At 44.9% G+C, this 20,713-nt stretch overlaps 1 protein-coding gene across 3 annotated transcripts in view; it reads left to right on the top strand.

The window, feature by feature from the left end:
- RAB11FIP4 (RAB11 family interacting protein 4) overlaps positions 1 to 20,713 on the top strand; it is a 130,374-nt gene that overhangs the window by 91,050 nt on the left and 18,611 nt on the right. Inside the window, exon 1 of one of the 3 annotated variants that reach the window (XM_075518693.1) lies at positions 12,243 to 12,317. The exons of the other annotated variants lie outside the window; for them this stretch is intronic. The gene's annotated coding sequence lies outside the window, so the exon portion shown is untranslated. Of the gene's footprint in view, positions 1 to 12,242; positions 12,318 to 20,713 lie in introns of those variants that run through there. 3 annotated transcript variants of the gene reach the window in all.

The raw sequence follows: 20,713 nt of genomic DNA on the forward strand, positions 1-20,713 counted from the left end.
AACGATCCCAGAAGAAACCACAAACTACAGACATGAAATCCTGACTGCTTCCAGTTAAACACAAACAATAGGTCCATTTTACGTCAGCTGGCATTTGTCAAACTGTTATCACAGTTTATGTTTTCCACAGTGTTCTTTTGGGAACCATTAAGATTGCATGTGTAACCTAGGGAAATGGCCACAAGAATCAGATTCAAAATATTTGCATTGCTTATAGCCAAGGTTCACAGCATGGCAAGGTCGTTTCACCGTGTTGGGCTTTTGGAGCTGTTGGTGTAGCTGTGCGACAGATATTGAGCTGGGACGTAAAGACATGGCAGAGACAGAAGGCGACTGGGACCCCGTGCATGTGCTGATCGGTGCTGCTGAAGCTGGATTGCATGCAGTCACATCTTCCCCCCTCACTGCTGCCCGGTTTTTACTCTCTGAAAAATAACAATGAAATACTTGACTCTAATAAAGACATTTGCATTTGTGATGTTTATAGTACAGAGCCAGGTCTTCCTACTTAATTATATCATGAGTTAATCCATTCATTTCAATAGCAAAGCCTGATTCTGAGTTGATTTACACCAGAGTAATTCCAGGTTAACTAAGCTGCAATCATTGAACAATTCCAGTTATAAGAATATTCTTGGGTGCTGGGGGAGAAATAAAGCAAGGTGGATGGACAGACACACCTTGCAGGTAGTCAGACCAGCGAGAATGTTTACAGACCTTACTCCGAAACAGGAACATGAGGCTGGGAGGAGCTTGTGATTGTGTGTCTGCATATTTAGACAAACACTAGCCTCACAGCTAGCATATAGTGGTTTTGTGTCAAAGCGGGAAGTTTGACAAAGTGCTGATGAAGACCAGGCTAATATCCCAGTACAGACTAAAAATATATTGCATTTGTCATTGTGAACATTTGCACTTATTAATAGCCAATATTAAAAAAGCCCTCTGAGTCCATCTGTTACAGTTTCTGATTCAGGCGCTGAATGTTCAGGGTATTCGGTAGGTTTTTGAACATCTCTGCCTTGGGAAAGATTTTTTAGTTGGTTTTAAAATGATGACAGAATTTTCTGAAATTTGTTAAAAACACCTCACTTGTTCAGGTCAATAAATCAGGACCATATTCTCACTGTTACGCCACTGTCTTCAATAGTGGCTGAGGAGTAATGAGATCAGAACTGGACACGAGTGATGAATCCAGCCTTATATCAGCATGGTTAGGAATATAGCCACCCTTTATCAGTAAATCAAGGACTTGCATAAAACACAGAGAGGTCTCATATCAGGTGAGTGATTAATAATACTCAGTTTTTGGATAGCCACTTATGAAGGGGGATAGCAAGCGGATACAAGATTTATATGCTGGGAAATCTATAAGGAAAAAGGCCCTTAGATTTTTCAAGCTGATCACAGGACATCACTGTTATGGGACATAAATCTGAATGACAGTGTGTGCATCTGGTTGTTAAACAATTATCTCCGTACGAGTGATAGTTCGGTATGGAACTGAAGGGGCTGTACACCGCAGCCCCGGTAGCATGACACAGAGCCAAAGAGAATCTCTTCATGTGACCCATCCAGTCTCTTGCAGCGAAGAGACAGGACACAGACTGCCATTCTGGCTTTGAGGAGCCTTTTGCTGTATTAAAGCTGCCGTCACTTGTGTTGTTCCAAGCAGCAAATGCATTTGAGGGTGAGCATCTCTTATCACTAGTTCCCATGCTAGTGACTGGTTTGTCCTGTTGATTGACAGCTGTGGTAATGAGGTTATTGTGAGGAGGCAATCAGTGCACAGAAATGTTTTTATGTCTTGTGGTCTGGGATCTTGGGCTTTTTGTGTCCCGACAGGCTCTGTCTCTAGTTGGCTGGGCCAGAGCAAAGGGCAGAACATGAAATGACTGTACAAGAAAAATCCCTGCTGCTTTCTCATCTCTGCATTAGGTGGTTAGTTTGCCATAGCCCTTGTAGAGCTGTTTGCTGTAGTATCAAGACAGAGTTTTCTAAGCCTTTTTATGTACCTTTGGAGTGAAAATACCTGGGGAGCAAGGCAAGTCCATTAGCCCCTATGAACAACTGGTTGTTCATAGATGCTCCATTTCTAAGTAAATCCCCTTTGCTGCTCACCCTCTTGATGTTCACTGAGCTCTGTTGACTTAGCTCCTGGTTTTCATGCAGCTGGCTTAGCGCAGTACAGTGCCATGCCCCCGGGGAGCCTTGGATTTGGGTCTTGGCTGATACCAGAATAAAATACTGAGAAAGGGATCTGATGACTGGGCAAGGGTGGTGTGGCAGAAGAGGGCATAATTCTGGTTGCAAGGTTTGACAAAAAAGTTTTCTGCATGTCTCTTTTCTCTTTTATTCTCTGTTTTTGTCTCGCTGGAGGTATAGAAGGTTGTTTTCCAAAGCACCACTTTAACCATGTAAGAATGTTGGTTTATTTCTCTCTTTCCATGGATCCTCTCCTTATTACGTGTCTGTGAGTTGCAAAAAAACCCCAAACCAGCAGTGGCTAGCAGCTCCTTTCTCTGAGGGACAAGATTAAAACCCACCAAAATGAAATGTCATGGAAAGTATTGAGTTGTCATTCTCTGGTGCTACAGAAAATTGACTTGCTATATATTCCTGCTGTGGTGCAGAGCTGATGGAAGTACCTGGCTTGCTAGATTTCAATATGAATGCAAATGGGTGGTGAATAGGAACCACAAATCACAGAGGTAAAGGAATGTGCTAGGGATGGTCCAGGTTGGAAATCGGATCGTTTTGATGTCTATACTGAATCCTTATGGCTAGAATGCAATTCATGTTTCAGCTGATAAGACTGTCCATGGGTGACTTCAAAATCTGTATGTTTCTCACTGAGATTGGACTTCCCTCTGTAATATCCAACCATGCCTCTGAAATGCTTTGTAGGCATTACTTATAGAAAGTAGCAGGGTTTTTCCATCCATATGTTAATATTTTGGTGGTTGCAAATTTTTAGCCACATCCAAGAATGAAAATTCTGTTTCTGGATAGGACTAATGGTTGAGCCCATTCCTGACTTTCTGTATGACCCAAGATTCTAAACCCCAAAATAATCCTGAACCAGGCATATACAAATTTGCTGCAGCTGCAACTTAGACTAAGATGATTTTATTAACATTAGTTACTGAAACATGCTTAACCTGACAAGCCAGCTCCTCTGCTCACAATTGTTGCAGTGTCTCTCAGTTAGAAGGAACTGAAAACATCTGGTTCCTCATTTGGTGAAGCAAAGAGCCAAGGAATCTGCCAAAAAGTGAAAGATAAGGAATGCAGCAGCTGAGTGCCACAGCGTCACTGAAGTGCAGAGTCACAGGAAATGGACCAGTTCATGTCTCTCTTGTATTGGTGGTGACCTAGGGACTGCAAGGGGCTGGGATGTTGGGGTCTGTCACGCTGTGCTGTCACCATGCAGCCACAGGTGACAGTGGAAGATGGGAGCTCAGCTGGCATGGCACTGCAGTGCTTAGCACTGGCACTGCAGGAGGTTACAGATCACTGTAAGACAGCAGAGTCCCTGAGCCCCTGATGCAGACAGATCCGCACCAACTTAATCTTGTGAAAATGGTCAAACACAGCAAACAGTTCAGCTCCTGCACTTTATAACCTTCTCATCCCTCTGTCAAACAACTCCCTTCTTAGCCTCATGCAGAGACCATAGCTGTCAGTGCCAGGGGACTGAGTCAAGGCCACCTTGTTCCGGATGGGTATTTTCCTTGGTGACAGCCAGCTCGTGGCGCTGGTGACATTTGGCTAGATGACCAGCTCTGTTTAAGGAGCCCCACTTACTACGTGTGTGCTACATGGAGATGGCACTGGAGTGATAAGACAGAGAAGGTTAATGGCCTCAGCTGCAACTTTCCAAATAAATAAAACTTTGATGTGCAGTGTAATTTAACTGATCTAAATCATATACAGTCTGGGGGCCTGGGATATATCAGGAGTCTTAACTAGAAGACATTTGCTGTGGCACAGTTTGGTGTCTTTCAGGGATAACAAATGAAAAAGGCTTTCTTTTAGCTTCCATGTCCCTCCTCTCCCCAAGTTTCACTGTCTTTCCTAACTGTACACCTACCTCATTCATCTGCTAAAAACCAGGGCTGGAGACAGGAGCTTGTGTTAGGCAGACCCGTGTGCAGAGCCAGGAGGGTACTTCTGTGGCCTTCTGTGAAAGAGACCATGAAGTGCAGCAGAAAATAATGCCTATGTTGCATTAAAAAATCAACATTTTTATCAGATAATTTTTCTTTTTAGACAGAAAAGTGTCCAGTTTAGGACAGAAGAGGGAGGATCAAACATCCTGCAAGCTTTGATCCATCATCATATGTTGCATGGTCATGTTATCAGTCTAAACACTGTCCTGGATTTGCAAATCTCCATAAGCACAGATGTGCTTTGGGCACAGTGGGCTCATTGTCCCAAGAAAAATTGAAGGGAGGTCTTGAGCGATGTCTTGTTATATAGATGTTGCTGCTAAAAGCAAATTCTCCCAGCAAGTAAGTGCAGATTGTTTCTGTTATTGATTGCCACGGTCTCTGCTTCATTGAGACCACATGGCCCACTTTGTTTTTGTAGCTGCCTTTTATTAAAACTGACAAAGAGGTATCAGCGTTTGAAAAGATGAGTCTTGAGAGTCCCCTGGGCAGCGTTTTCATGCTGTAAAGTGATACTGGCACATTTGATCCACAGATGCTTTTAACACACTAATAAAACAAAAGCCTTCCTTCCCAGGGTGGTCTTCTACACTACAAAGCTTTCTGGTTTTGTCCATGCTTAATGGGCCAGACCCCAAGAAATGGAGAGAACCTGCAATTCCTCCTACCTTAAACTGTGCTCTCAGGATTTGGTCCTGTGTTGTAAACTGCAGAGAAAAATTCCTATGTGTATAGTTTTTCAAGGTATATTCTGCTGCTTCATTGAAGGCTCATAATGTGTTTTATATTCACATGGGTTATCTGTATTGGTTTTCAGTATTCCTGAGAATGGCAGTTGGAAAGCTTTCATCCTCATTTCTGGTGACCAGCATTTACAGTTCCTACTCCTCTCCTGTTCTTGTAATACCTGACTTCATAAGGAGCCAGTCAGAGCTCTATTTTAACACACAAAATAGAAGATTTTGTTTTGGCATTATATTTGAAGATATCTAAAAAAATTTAGATCTGAGACATTTCATATTAGGACCTATCATGAGTGGAAATGTTTGACCTCAATCTGTCTATGCAACAGCTCCTGATCTGTAAAATGGGAATGCCATCTTCTCTCATTTTGAAGAGGCTTTATGAAGATGAATTAATCTTTGGAAAGCACTCAGATGTCAGAGTGATGAACACCACAGAAAAGCTAGGGGGGAAATAAATAGTTCTGTCTACAGAGCAGGCTGTTAGTAGTAGCTGTAAATAAGACATGAAGCTACACTTTGATCAAGGAGACTAAAGCAGATATTGTCTAGTTTCTGATAAACTGAGCCCATCCAGCCTGTGTCCTGAACAAATCCAGACCGGTGGGAAATAGCGTGTGATTGTGTGATTAAAGAGATATGTTAATGCAAACAAGCAACAGGACCAAAGTGAAGTTGCACCCGTGGGCTCAGTACCGGCTTTTCATTGCTTTAGGATGCTCTGTTCGGCAACCTTGCTGTTAGCCATGTGCCATGTGAGAAATATTAGCCACTGGTGAGCATGAATTACTCTTGTCCTGGCCAGCTGATTCTTTTTCTTATCCTTTCCTCTGCTAACAAGTTATATTTTACAGAGTAGGGGCTAAAAGCTTAAAACCATGTCATGAAAACAGTCTCAGAGCTGAAATTACCAAAAGGTGCATTCTTCAGCCAGCAGCCTGTCTTTTACAGACCATGCAAAGCAGAATCCAGCAGAGCTGCACATCTGTCAGAGGGGCTGTCAGAACCCCCCGCTCCATCCACATCCCCAGGCTTGCCTCGCTCCTGGCCAGTTGCTTCCTCAGGTAAACCAGCCAATAAAGCCTACGGTCACTCCAGCCTCAGAGGAGCTGAGTTAATTTGCCACAGCAGAGACAGCTGAGTAAATGCATTTCTGTCTTTTTGGTGCAACACAGAGCTGCTTGGCTCCACCTTGGTTTAAGCTCTGAGGTGGTTGAGAGATGCTCACACTTGCCATCTTCTGTGCTCTTACCTGCGAACTGAATGTGTCCACGCCCTCGGTCTGCACAGTCCTCCCAGCCCGTTTCTAAAGGACAATCTACGTATTTTTCACTGAATTTGCTTGTGTAACCTGTTGTTTGATTTATTTTTTTATTATTGGGCATTTTGATGAAGGCTAAATAGAATAGATTTTGTGCCTGGCATATTTTTGTAATGCTTTTGACAAAGGTGCTTTAATCATGGATTGACAGCTACTATTATGAGACACCTTCAGAACTTGATATGAAAAACCTAATGATACAGTTGCAGTGATGAGCAAAAAATAAACTGCTTTTCAGAGGGGCGTGCATATCTTGTTCCAATATCTGGCCTTTGGATTTGCAGTTCTTGACTTATTGACCCTCAGGCTTTTGGAGAGGAACACAGAAAATGTCTCCAAATGCAGCCTCATTAAGCAACCAAAATGTAACCTACTGATGGCAAAGAGGTTGCAAGTAGCTTATCTCTATAGAGAGCAATGGGTAAGTCCCCTGAAATGTCTTTATGCTATAATTGCGTGCCACAGAGTTAGGTCCAACTTCATTATAGGCCCAAGGAATTGATGCTAATGGGCCCTCAGCCAGCCCCATCCTGCCTTCAGTGCTGTTGTCTGCGCAGAGACCTTCTGTTGCGAGCCCTTCGCTTGACCTGTGCTGCTTGATCTGCCAGGCTGCCTGCTGTATTCCTGAGGATAGTGTACAAGCAAGTACTCTACTCTTATTAATGTTAATGGGGATCATAGGGAGAGCAGACCCCCATGGTCTGCCCCATGGTGTAGAGTCTAAAGAGCTGCTTCCTTACTTGCTAAACTCTGCAGACACTTGGGGGTCTTGTTTTTTGGGAGTAGGAGCAGGGGTTGAGCTGAGCCTGCTCCACCCAGAGCAATGTTCCTGTGCAGCTGTAGTTTGGAGCTGACCTCCTCACCTCATCCAGGGATGCAGGGATAGGGAAGGCAGGGAGGAAACTGCAGAAAGCTCTGAAAAGGCTCTGTCTGCTGCAAATGCAGCCTGCTTCTTCCCCCCTTACAGTCTTCAGCTCAGGAGCTCCACACTTCTCCTGTGTTCATCCTATCTTAGCCTCCTCCATGACTTCCCCTTCAAACAAGTCATGGAAACAAGTTGTAGTCAGGAGAGAGTTCATTCTGCACTCCCTCTGTCCCCTTTTCCCTACCTCAAAGTCTGTCTTTGCCTATTCTGATTGTAAGATCTTTGGGGCAGGGACTATGTGCTCCCTGTGTTTCTGCAGAGACTAGCTTATTTAGGGATCATTCTTGGTTTGTTCTGCCATGATAAAAGTGATTCATAATAATACTGCAGTAATTCACACCAGTCTCATTGCATTTGCTTCAAAGGAGGCACTCCAAAATCAGATGAGAGTAGATGAGATGAAGATCAGACCAGCTGTAATTGCTAGTCTGCGATATCTCATTTTGAAGCAGAGCAGTTACATGCAGTAGTAACTTGGCCAGCTATTATTGTAGGGGGAAAACCCACACAAACAGTATTTTTACGTAAGTATCTGTGCAAAATAGCCACCAATATTCATCAGAGAGAGCATGATTAAAGGCCCTTAAAGTATGATTGGAGTTGCCAGTTTTCATGAGATAATTAAGATGTGGGTTTAGTATATACATTCTGGTGATCTCATTATCTTCATTATTAATTAGTCTCTGTTCTTCACATTTCAGCTCCAGTTTCTTGTCATTAGAGTGACTAGCCTGTGAGCAATGCGTTAGTGAGATTCAGAGGAAGGATTCTGCCTCTGGAACAGCAGAGGAGGTGCCTGCCTTTGTTCAGAATTGCTCCAGAAGAAATTGCAGTGCTTTGTACAACATCAGCAGGTTGCCCTGCCATAAACCCTTTCAACAACATACCCTGCTTGGCATTTCCTGGCCAGGAGCCCCTGGTTTCAGCAAGCACTCTGGCTGCTGCTGGAAGTCAGCAGCGATTGCTATTTAGGCACTCAGCTATGTATTTAGCAATCTTCCTCTAAGCACCCAAATATGAATATTTTGCCCAAATTTCCTCTGGCATGCTTGTGCAAGCACCTTTCTCAGGATGCTTAGCATTATTCATCTGTGGGATCTGGCAGTACCAAGCATCCTTTTGCCAGTGTAGCCATCTCTCTTCTTTCCTGTGGTAATGGGGATAAAAGTCTACTCTCCATTAACAGAATGGTAGTTGTCACTATCCTAATCTCAAACCCCGAACAGGACTCAGAGTACACGTACTTTGCAAATACCACTATGTACAAGTGGGCATTTGGCAGATGGGATTTAGGAAAAAACAAGATGAATTAAGGTGGAAACGGAGTGTGAGGGAATGCCCTGCCATTTCCAGGGACCAGTTTTTATGGTACTGGAGGAGTACTGGAGCACATCTGGCATTGTACAGCTTTCCTTTGAAAAGCAGAAAGTCTGCTATTGGTGGAGTCAGAAAATACCACACTCGTGAGGGTCTCAGTGTGCAGATCCTATTCATGCAAACTAAGAATGAAGCCTGGAGCATATTTCAATGTCTGTGGTCATCTGAGCTATTACTAACCTACACAGATTCCTCAGCTGCCTGAAATCATGGCAAGAGAACAGGCCTCCAATCTCAGATGGGAAAAACGTATCGTGCAACGTCTCCTTCTGTGGCAATGACTCATTTGAGTTGCAGCTGCCAACCGGAAGCCGCTTACCAAGCGGAAGCTGCTATCCTGGGCATTTTATGCAGACGTGCAGCCCTGCCTCCTCACCCTCGCTGCTCTTAGGCATGAAGCAGTCGAAGGTCTGTCCCGATATAGTTCTCATTCCTCCAAGAGAAGGCAGTGATGGCCATCTGCCCACCGTCAGCCATGACAGCGTTCTCTGCTTTTCCCTTTGTAGGAAACAAATCATAAGTCGTATTAAACAGAAAATTATCACTTTACCATGAAATATGTAAAAAATAAGGTTTTTGTCTCAATGGAGATCAAAACCAGCCTATAACAATCTCCACTTAATCAGGCTTAGTTTTAATGAAGTGAGAAACGGACCTGTATTATAGCTATGGTTATTACTTAATAAAGTTTTTATACAGTCATTCCTTAAGAAGAAGTGATTGTCTAAAACCTGTACATTTCCTAGGACCTTTACTGAGGAACGCTTCTATCAATGAGATATTTATGCCTTCTCAATTACTACCGTGTAATAAAAGGAAAAGCCCTGGGTAGCATACTGAGTGATACATTCAGCAGGTGTACCAAACAGTTGTACTTATGTTCATAACATCTCTATTATAATATTATTTTTACTTATTATACTTATTTTTATAAGTATATTATTACTTATTATAATAAGTATAATTACTTATTATATTTACTTATTATAATATTATTTTTACTGTTGCTGCTTTATCTGTTAAACATTTATTTTACATTTTGCTCATCACAAGTTGTTGAAAGTATAGCTGTGTTGGCTAATCATTCTGTAAGTATCGGGAACCATTTCACAATGTGCCGTAATACTGCCTGATCAGTGTAACAATACAAACACTTCTTACTTGTATCTTTCAGGGGACCATTAAAAAATGTACTGTGCAAGTTATTTTATTTATGATTGTTAATTATTCTGCAATGAACCCTTGACATACAACTATCTCTTTCAAAATGAATACTGAAAGGAAAAGCAGATTTTAGAAGTGTCCTATTTAATAAGCAGTGAAGTTGCCTCTCCCCAGATCTGTCTTGTAAAAATTGCTTTCCCGTTAATTTAGATTAATGAATAGAAGGAGGTCTGGGAGGTGGTTTTGATCCCTTTTACACCATTCATTATCAGCTTCTGCTCAGCTTCCTGGGAGAGCTCCCGAACATGAAGGCTCCAGAGCCCTGCTGCCACCGCAGGGAGCCCAGGGTCTGCTGTGTCCCATGGGTGTGTGGGGACCTGCCTTGAGACCTGCCCTGTGGAGTCCGAGGGACCTCCTTGGACACGTCAGGACAGCAGTGTGTGTTGCCTGAAGGCGCACTTCACTTTCATCTGTTGCTCTTACACTTTATTACACTAAACCTAAGGCATCACCCACCCCTCCAATGCTTCTCTGTTCAGCAGAGAGGGAGCTCTCTTCATTTTCTTTCAATGAACTGATTAACGGGTCAAGTTCAGTGAATTGCTTTAAGCTTTGCTTATAAGAATTGAGGCTAATGAGTTTCTTTTTCTTTTCTCTTCTTTTGCTTTTTGAAGAACAATATTTTACGCTTAGAAGTTGCTGGCTGCGATGAAAATGAAGGCAGGCTCAGGCAATACCTGGGACATGCGACGTTAAGCTCGTAGATGGGTTTGAGTGAAGCGTGAGCCAGTGGGCTTGTCACTGTCCGCTTTAGTCTGTTTTCTTATCATTTCCTTATCCTCTGCTCCAAGTAACACCTGGGCCTCTCTCCTCTCTGGAAAGTGCCCTGTCTTTGGACACGGTAAAGTCCAAAAGATTTGAGAAGTATACAGTACTTAAATGATCTTTCAGTCAGCATCTCTGTAACTCTGTATATGATCACTGTCACTAAAGCACGCCACGAACAGCTTTGCGTAACTCTTTTGAAATACCCAAAGTTAATTTTAAAAATGGGGTTTGGAATATGGCCGGATCCAATGGCAGGATAACGACTGGGGATTCTTTCCTTTTCCAAGTCTTCCAGTGCCATTACGGTTGGGAGGGACGTGCTTGTCTGCTGGCTGAATCCTGCAGGATGGTGTTTCCTTCTGTGTGTAACACTGCAGTGAAAACTGTAACAGTCGGTAAGGGCAGAGTTTGGCTCCTGGACTTGCAGAAAATGTTTGTTTGAATACTACCTTCTGGCTTTGAGTCCTCTACTGCAAAGCCACAGAAACAATTTTATTTCTTTAATTTTTCCTTTATTAGCCAGACAGCACAGTAAACAATTCTATGAGGTGTTGCAAAAAAGGAAGTTACACAACTTCTAAGAAGTGAAGTGAATTTAAAATAACAAAGTCAGTGTGAGTGTTCTCAGCCTTTTTGTTTTGCTTTTCTTTATCTTGTAACTAAAGGGATTAAAATCGAGGACAAAACAGACATCACTTCCTAACAGGATCTGTTTTGCTTTGTAGCACACTGAGGGTGTTTTAGACTGGCATCACCATCACAGGGAGGCTGTACTTGTGTTTTATCATCACCCAGTTGTAGGAATGGGGGCACACCAGGCAGGCAAGGTTGTCCCCAGTGAACCCTGGTGTCCCCAGAGACTGTCCCCATCCAAGGAGCGACATGCCCCTGCCCTCGGGGGCCCTGTCCGCCAGGGCAGCCCCTTCTCTTTACGAGGCGTCGGAAACACGAGATCAGTCTGTAAAAATTCCTCCATTGGCGTGTCAGATGTGTTCCTCGCAGACTCACCACCTCCAGGAAGGGGCTGGTTGCCCCAGACACCAGGGAGGAGAGGCGGGTGGGCGCACCTGCCCGGGACGGAGGCCATGCTTTACCTGCCCTCACCCGGATCTGCTCAGTGACCTCCTCCTTCCCACCGCGCCGTTTCTGAACAGGTCTCTGGCTGCCCTAGGTTTGAGCACAGATACAGATGTAGATAGATAGATAGATAGACAGACAGACAGATAGATAGATAGAATTACTCGGGTTTTAAGCCACATTTTATTTCTCAGGAACGCCAAGCAGCTTCCTCTTTTACCAGTTGCTACGGGTAATTTTGAGCAAAAACTGAAGAATTACGACTAAACCCACCAGCAGGGGCGGGGAAATGTCACTCGCACGAACCGGAGAAGAACAGTTCCTCACAGGAGGAGGCAACCGCAAACAACAAACCCCAGCCCCCGACTCACCCCCGCGTGGGACGGCGACGTTTGTGTCCGTGTCCGCCCACCGTGCAGCGAGGGGGGAAGTCCGGACCCCCCGCGCTGTGACGTCACGGAACGCCGGTACCGACGGCCTCCACCGGACCCCCCGCGTCGCCTAGCAACGGCGGGGCGGGGCGGGCCGCGCGCGCCGCCAACTGTTGCCCGCCGAGCGGGGACGCGGGGACGCGCCGCCGCCGCCGCCCTCTGCCCGCCCCCTCTGCGGGCGGGGACGGGGCGTGGGGACGGCTGCGTCCTGCCGGCGCCGGGCCAGGTACGGGCAGCCCGGGAGCAGGAGGCGGGAGTCAGTCGGTGTCTTCGTGCGGGGTGAGGAGGAAGTTTGCGGCGGTGTTGGGGGTTTCCACGCCGCAGCCCCGGGACTGCGGCGTGAGAGAAGGGGGATCCGCGGGGCCGCTCCGCGTTGCAGCGCCCGGCGCAGCGCTGAGGATAACGCACCCACGGGCATTTGCAACTGGACGTGGGTTACGGAATTCCCCTAGACTCGCGGGTTTGGTGTGTGCAGGGTCGGTGCGGGTCGGGGGGGGGAAGAGCATCTCTGTGACCTTTCTGCTGCGGTATCTGCATTTTCATGATGGCACAGAGCGTTTTGAAATCCAGGAAATACGCAGGTGTAGCGAAACCGTGCTGGGTTTTTTCTGTGGTGTTTGCCTAAGGAGGGGTTTTTCACTCCAGAGTCGTGTACGCTGAAAGGTTGGACTCGCTGCGGAAGCAAGCAGGTCCTGGAGAGCTCTGGCAATACTCTTATATGGGGGAAAATGCAAAACCGTATGTGGCTGTGTCTTGGCAGCCATGCGTGGTGAAATGGGGGTGTCAGGGAAGAAGGGGGTATCTTCCTGCGTAGCTGAGCCTCGTGCAGCACTCAGGTCTGTCACCTGGAGACGCCTGAGTATCTGGGCTTTAAATCTTTAGAATGGGAAGAGGAGAAGAGAGTACTTTTTAAGGGTGAGTGCAAGCAAGGGGCTTGTTCTGTAATCATTTTCTGTGGCACTGGTGATGTGTTTGGATTGCCATTACTTATTGTTGAATGTTTTTAATACCTAACTGTGGTTCTGAATGCATTTGCTGGCTCTGGGATGCTGGTGACATAGCCAGGAGAAAATGATTTGCGGTTAGTATGTGGCTGTCACAACAGTCCGTTCTGTAACTACAGATCTCGTATGTAGCCCTCATGTGGGACCTGCGTTGCCCTAATGCAGTTGGTGAAGTGGTACTGCCTCTGATGCACTTAACTGAGCAGAGTTGGGCCTGTCCTATATGTGCTTGGCAGCAAAAGAAAGCAGTTCACAGTAGAGATCTTCCTCTGAAGCTTTCAGTGGTGGGAGCGTAGGAGATGTTAACAGTTCTTGGTCTGGAGTTGTTTGTCTCTGAAATGGAGACAGGCAATTGTGCTTTTCTGTTACGCAGAAGTAGTGACCTATGGCAGCAGTCCCAGGGCGGGCAAATGCCATCCTCACTCTGTGCTGTGCTAGTACTGATTTTTGGGTGGCAGTTTAATGTTGCTGCTTTGATAGCAGCAATAATCTTCGTTCACTCCAGCAGATTTATCAGGTTAGTGGCTTTGGGGGCACAAATAACAATTTGTCTGGAAGAGACCTCGTGTTATTTGTCTGATTTAACTACTTATGTTAAGGAGGAGGGACAGGTGAGAGAATGCTTCTGAAATAGGTTCAGAATAGGCTCTCTGAACCTGGACTTCATGGTGCTTGTATTCAAGCTCTTATACCAGTATAATTTGTGATTCTTTTGGTCCCTTTTAATATGCTATTATAGCTGCTCCTGTTAAAAACAGTCTTACCAGTCAGATGGCGTGCTGAATGTAGGGTTGCTCCCCAGTGGTGGGACTGGATTGCCCTTCCCTAATAGTTTCTTGGTTCTCAGTAAGAAGTGAAGTGTGAACTTGTTGGCGATGCAAGTGATTTTTCTCCCTGTGGCCCTTCTGATTTCTGGGGAGGGGGAAATAGCATGGTGTCACCACCAGGTATGTGCAGTAGTGTGGAATATTATTCACACAACTGGGTACAGCAGGAGACACTGGAATTTCTAGTGGCTGTTTGGCAGCATCTGCCCAAATTGAGAGGAGCTTGAGCTGTTCCCATTACTAGATGTGGTAGCCTTCAAGCAGTTTTAAAACCTCTTTTAATAGGCTTCTTTTAACTTTATTATTTGAAGAATTACTGCAAACAGCAGCAAATCGCCCAGAATCCACCTGATGTGCAGATGTTTCTTAGATGTGGTTGCCTTGTCAGTGCTCTTACTGCTACAGCGGTTGGGAGATCTTAGCCATGTGCAAAGGCTGCAAAACAAAACACTTTCCATGCCAAAATAGCAAGAGGAATGGAATAGCTTTGCTTCAATTATTGATTAACCAGTCCTGTTACATGTGTTGAGCATAGCTTGATCTGAACTCTTTCAGTCTTTTAAATACAGTGTCCTAGAGAAATATTTTAAACAGTTATAAAACTAACCATGGGTTGCTGCTGAGTTAACCATTATCCAAACTTTAATATTCTCAAATGCTTGCTATGTTTGGGTAGCTGACCCCCTGAATTCTGAACTGCAGCGTAATAAAGTAATTCCTTTTGTTCTTTCCATAGTCATTTAGGTTGATCGCTGCACCGAACATAAGACAGGCTCTGTAAGTGCTTCCTGACAACATAAAACAGCGCTTTGGGTGCTGTGTTGCAGCTAATACTTCCGGTTAGTAGTAGGGGTCTCTGGATATGGCTCTGCTTTGAATCTTGTTCTTAGTGTGCAAACTAACGTTGTTATAAATGATTTCTACTTGTTCCCTGTTTTGTCTGTGCAGGTTCAAGGGTAGAAATATGTCCTGCCTGTGCATAGCTATAAACTCTAAAATAAGCCATGTTTTGTATTTTACCATATAAGTGAAAAAACACAGTCTGCTGAGTGTGCCAGAGTTTATGATCACTGGGTTCTTAATTTGTGTTTGTCATGTGTCGAGCACTATGATGTGCTTGGCAGACTTCAAGAAATAATAAAGGGAAGCCCTTCTACAAATAAGTGTGTTCACTTCATTGTTAGAAAGTAAAAGAGCAGGTATGTGAGAGCCTTTCTTTAAAAATAAACAAAATGCCTTTTATAAATAGATGGGGAGACTGAAAATTTTTAAAAATTGGTGCTTGTGAACTTTGCTGGATAAAGGCTGCAATTCCAGTTATTCCTGCAGCAGAGACGCCTTAACCTGTGGTTTGCCCAGCCACCAGCTGAAGAGCAGCCAAGGCCCTGGAGCTCCTTCCTCCTCCTAACAAAGTGCTCTTCAGAGCTACTTCAGTATTTCTTAAACATGAAGTAAATTAGTTTTTAGGCTTGTCTGCATTCAGACTGACCAATGAGCTCTGGGAAGTGTTTCCATATAAACTAGAGCAAAGCCACATCCTTAATGCTTTCCCTCTGCTTGCCAACATAAACTACTCATCATCAAGCATGGCTGGATTTCTTACTGTGCTGGGGAAACTCGAGATGTTTCTCTACCTCTTGGGGTCTGAAATTGCTCCCATTCCCCCATCATTCCTCCCCTCTGGAGACTGCAGTGTAATCTAAACCGAGTGGGTGGGAATACAGAAATATGATTTGTGAGGCAAAAAATATTATTTTATTTGTTTTTCTTTAAATGTCTTTATTTCCTTGTGTTTGCTGGAGGCCAGACTTGCAGTAATATAGAAAAGAAATGCAAATATTATAGTTTCCAAATTCTTTGGGGGAGGGAGTTTGACCAGGGCTCCTGTAAATAATTAGCGTAGACATAGACAGAACTGTTCCTGCCTGGGACAGCTTCTTCCTGTTCTTCACGCTGTTTGTGCCTAATGGTACTCCTGGAGGTACCACGAGTACCCTCCTCCTCACCCAGCCATGGTCTGGAGCAGCACTAAGTCTGCTCAAGGAGCTCTTCACCCATGTGCTTGCAGCACCCGCGGGCAAGTATGATGCAAGTGTTTTGCTATTGACTGAGTACCCGACTGGGTGACCTTGAGGCTTGTCAAGGAAAACAAGTTCATGTGCGAGCTCAGCTGTCTCCTGAGCAGCAAACACCAGTTGCAAAGAGCATCTTGTAACTTACAGACTTGGTTAATTAAGGAACTGAGCTGAGAAGTGAGTGCTGGACTATGCTTTAGGCTTAAAAAAAAGACATGGGTTTGCAAGCAGCCTCCAGCTCTCATTGACATGGTATAGGTGTTCACTTGCAGTATTGCTTCAAAATAACATAATCTGAGCTTACCTCTGACCCTTGGTCTTAAGGCTGGACTATACTGGGGTGTCTTTGGAGTGCCTTTAACTATGAATTGCAGCTCTGCGTTTCCTGTGCATGAGGCATGTTGTGACATCTGGCCTGCAGTTGGCCATATGGTGCCCAGGGTACAGCGGTCTTCATAATTTTGTCAACAACTGTCCATGCCAACATAATGGTAAATGCTACTGCCCGTGATATACGAGAGCTTCCTTCACTGGCCCCATTGCCCAGAGGGGCAGGTTTAACAGGGGCAGGCCTGAGTGCCAGTCCCAGGAAATGATCCCTGGTTAGAGTTTGACATTTTCTGTTCTCCCTCCCTGTTACTGCTGTTCTGACTTTAAAAATAGAAAGAGATTGTCTCCTCTCAACGCAAAGTCTTTTCAAGAGGGTTAATCGTCACATTTATTATCTGCTGTGCAGATCTTTTTAGGCAAATATCATGAATAATTTTTTTTTTTAGTTGTATACCAGCTTTTTTAAACCAAGGTCTGCAGCAACCCTGTGCATGCTGCAAAGGCGATGCCGAGTTGACCACAGCTTATTTCAATGTACAGCTGACCTGGGTGCCCTGCCCTGGAGGAGGGGGTGGCAGGCGGGTACCTGCTGTGGGGTGTCCCAGCAGTTTGCTGTATGGGAAGGGCCATGGTACCAGTCTGCAGAGGCCCAGCAGCTTGCAGAGTCAAAAGCATTTCACACTAGAAATGTTACCGGAGACTTTTTCAGATAATGTGGTCTCATTCCTGCTCTTACTGGAGTGGACACCTTTGGAGTTTGAGTGACATTTGTGACATCCTCACAGCATACCAGCATGGTGCCACTTTGCACCTATTTTTTTAGGTATGTGAAAGAGAATGGAAACTATCTTGCAGCTCAGAACTAAAAGCGCCCTGATCAATGTTGGAACAAGGTGCCAAACGATCTGGTGGGTTTTATTCTGAACTCTGTGGCTGATGTACTGGCCCCATCCATGCCTCATTCCTAACACCGCAGACTAGGATGTTTTCTTCTTCTGCAAAGGGATGCTCCCTGCTTTGAGCCTCCAGTGATGGCTGATGAGTGTACGATAGCCCAGTAGTGGGAAGCAGCCCAGGGAGTGATGGGATGCAACTTCAAATTAACAAGAAAGAACCTCTTTTTTTTTTTTTTTTTTTTTTTTTTTTTTTTTTTTTTTTTTACTTTCTTTGGAGGATCAAATTAGCAGTCTGCTAAAGTCTTTTAATGTTAAAACTTTCAGAGCATAAGCAATGACCTGTGAAAAGGAGTGCTTGGATCTAGACCCTACGCATGATGAGGTCTGGCATGTCTATTATGGCCAATTAAAGTGACAGGTAGCAGAGTGTAAACACTCCTGACTCCTGCCGTTCCCTGGCTGGCTCCAGGCTGCATGCTGCCTTTCTCCTCTGCCTTGGAAAAGGCACGTCAGTTTGAACTTTCTATCCAGAGCACAAAGCGGCCTTTTAGAACCTCTGTGCCCTCCGCTTGTGTGGTTCAGCATGAACAGCCCAGAAGCTGAAGCTTGGTCTTTCAGTTAAAACCTGTTGTCCTTGAATTGCACGATTGTATGAGATACAGGTATTATCTTGCGAAGGAAACGGAGGCTGGCAATGCACCGCAGCACAGGCATAGCTTGCCCTCTGTCTGGGGACTCTTCACCAGCTTTCCAGGATGCTGTCCAGCACTCGATCCTAGATTTGGATCTTAGGAATAAACTCACCCCTAGAAGTCCCTTCCAATACCCACAGCAGCAGTGTGTGAAGCTTTGCCTTAAACTGACCTTCAAATATTAGATTTGAGTAACTAAACAGTCAGAGGAAGCTATTGCATTGAACAGACTAATTTGTGATCCTAAAATAGCTTCTTATTTGAACAGCTTAGTAAAATAGCCATGCTCTGCGTGCTGATCTTGAACTCAGACATTTTAAACTCCCAGCTATGTGGGGAGACTTGGTGTTCTTCCATGCTGCAGCAGGAGATGGAAGCAGCTTCTATGACTTCTTCCCTCCTACCACCAACCTACCTGCAAGCCACGTTGTTGCATGTGGCAGCCCCTGCTCTGCCTTGTGCTCGGCCGCAGCTGCGTGGGTGAGAGCCGGCAGTCACTTGCTTAGCTTCCTCATGGATGCAGATGCAGAAGTGTGGTCTCACTTAGTGCTTCTGCATTTTCCTCTTACGTAGTTTTTCCTGTTTCCAGTCAGATCAAAGGGTAGATCTCTCCACCTCTGCCTGACAACTGAAAAGGAAAGGAAATATGTTGGGGGAGAATCTGTGCTTTAAAAAAAGTTCATAGCCCACTTGGTGTAAATATGCAAATGTTTGTAGAGGAGTGGCATGTTTCTAAAACCCATTGGTGAGAAATGCTTCACACCCTTCTTCGTTATACCCAGTAATTAGGAGAATACTTGCCTTCCAATGCAGTGGCTGCTTAAATAAAGATGAGAGAGCCTGGATGTTCTCTATGATGGGTGTGCAACAGTAAGTACCACTTCGTCTGAGACCGCCGAGCCTCGCACGCCTCCACGTGGTACCTCTTCCCTTCCAGTTGTGGTGAGGTGACTTCTCCTGCACTTTTGCTGGGAAGAAACTGGATGGGGAGGGTGCGGGGACTCAGACTTGCATCTGTCCCACAGCTACCAGATTCAGCGTGTCGGATGGGTGCAGGTTGGGGGCATGATCCTGGTGAGGGAAGTGCTGTGGCTGACATGCATGTGGCACTTCTTGTTTCTGGTTGTGTGTGATGGTTCCAGCTCTTGCTAATCAAATTGCCCAGTGGTGGGAGACTTGGATCCTCTTTTCTTCCCTGTCTCCTCTGGAATACTGGGAGGCTGTCTAAATGTCAGGGGTGCTGGTGATTTGGCTGTGATGGGAGTGAATTTTAACTAGGCTTGCTCTTCAGCATGAATGTATTGATGTAGGCATGTCATGTAGCCTGTCTGTCAGCCAAGTTACTAGCTTTCAGCTGCTTTATGTGCAGATTTTAGGGATTGCTTCCAATCTGGGAAAGCCCAGCCAGGTCACTGCAAGGCAAGGCAGAGCTGTATTCCCATACCCACCTAATGCTGACGCCACTTTCCTGGCCCACAAAGATCAGAAGGAATCCATTGGAATCGCTGTCTTCTGGCTTCTGCTTCTGTTTGGGGTGTCTGTGCAAAGGCAGCCTGTGCTTACTCATCTGGCTTCAATGCAGCCACACAATTGCCTCTTTCGAGGAAGGGAATTCATTAGTTTCTGTGAAGTGGCCTTGGATCTTTGGGCAGCAGGTGCTTCTATAGAGCAAACTGTTGCTGAATATTCAACAGTTGCTATACAAGCGTCTGGCCGACTGCCTGCGAAGCACTTGGAGTTATCTTGAGCATCCGATTAGATAAAGTGCAAAGTACTTACTGCTTTAAAGCTACCCGCAGCTATGTAGTGTTGGTGGTATTTTTAATGTTAATTGGGGTTTTTTTGTTGTTGGGTTTTTTTGTGTGTGAATCTTCCAAGATCATAAACAGCAACTTCATCTCTTTTGGCTCAGCCAACAAAGAAGGGAACTGCCTAGCAGAATGAGAAACACAATGATTCATATTCAGGTTGTCAGAACCTCATTCTCTTTCTGGTTTCGGCTAATGGCATGTACACTGGAAACAAATGACTCAGGATAGAAGCATCTCCTAATCCTTAACATACTGTTTAAACTCAAGTTAGCTTTTTTTAAGGCTACCTGAATAACACTTGCTCTTGCCAACCTCTAATTTGGTACATGAGGTCCTGTAGATACCTAAACTATGGGAATAATTTGAGAAGTTAAGCTGTGCAATCAGCCTTTTCTTTTTCTTTTCTCTTTCTCCCCCCCCCCGGAGTTTAATTTCCTTAGGTGTGGTCTGTAAGCAGCTTGTGCTAGACGGCATCACTGAAAGTATGGTCCTGTGAGAAACTGTGATCACTGAACAATTACAGCTTCAAATATCTTACAGCTTTAGTCAGTAAGGTGTGGATGCCTGTATATTGTTTACTAGCAACATGCCCCAATTCTGACTTCTTGTAGTAGCTTTCTTAACCTGTATTAGTTGTTTTAAAGGTGCTTTGTCTGTTACCTTCTACTGTTCATTTAGGCCACAGAAGGAAAACTTTTTGTTAAATGTGTAATTGTGACAGTTGCACTAAAGGCTGGTTTCACCGAGGGAGCTGAAGAGACACCTTGCTCGTGTTATGCAGGTCCCATGCTTTACAGGATTTCAGTGCTGCACATCAGAGTATTCTTGTGCCTGGAAACACTGCATTATTGGGAGTGTAGTGATTCCCCACCCCTAAGCTCTTAAAGCTTAATAGCTAAGCATGTAGTTCCTACCCACAGAAAACAGTCATGCAGGCTTCAGCACAGTGGCTGTCACTGGTCCTAGTTTCTGTACATCTTGCTGAAACAGTGATTTTTCAGCACTGATTGTAGGTGGACCTTGAGTACTGAAAACCATGA

This window comes from Mycteria americana, chromosome 16, assembly GCF_035582795.1.
Source record: "Mycteria americana isolate JAX WOST 10 ecotype Jacksonville Zoo and Gardens chromosome 16, USCA_MyAme_1.0, whole genome shotgun sequence".
In the NCBI taxonomy this organism is placed as follows: Eukaryota; Metazoa; Chordata; class Aves; order Ciconiiformes; family Ciconiidae; genus Mycteria; species Mycteria americana.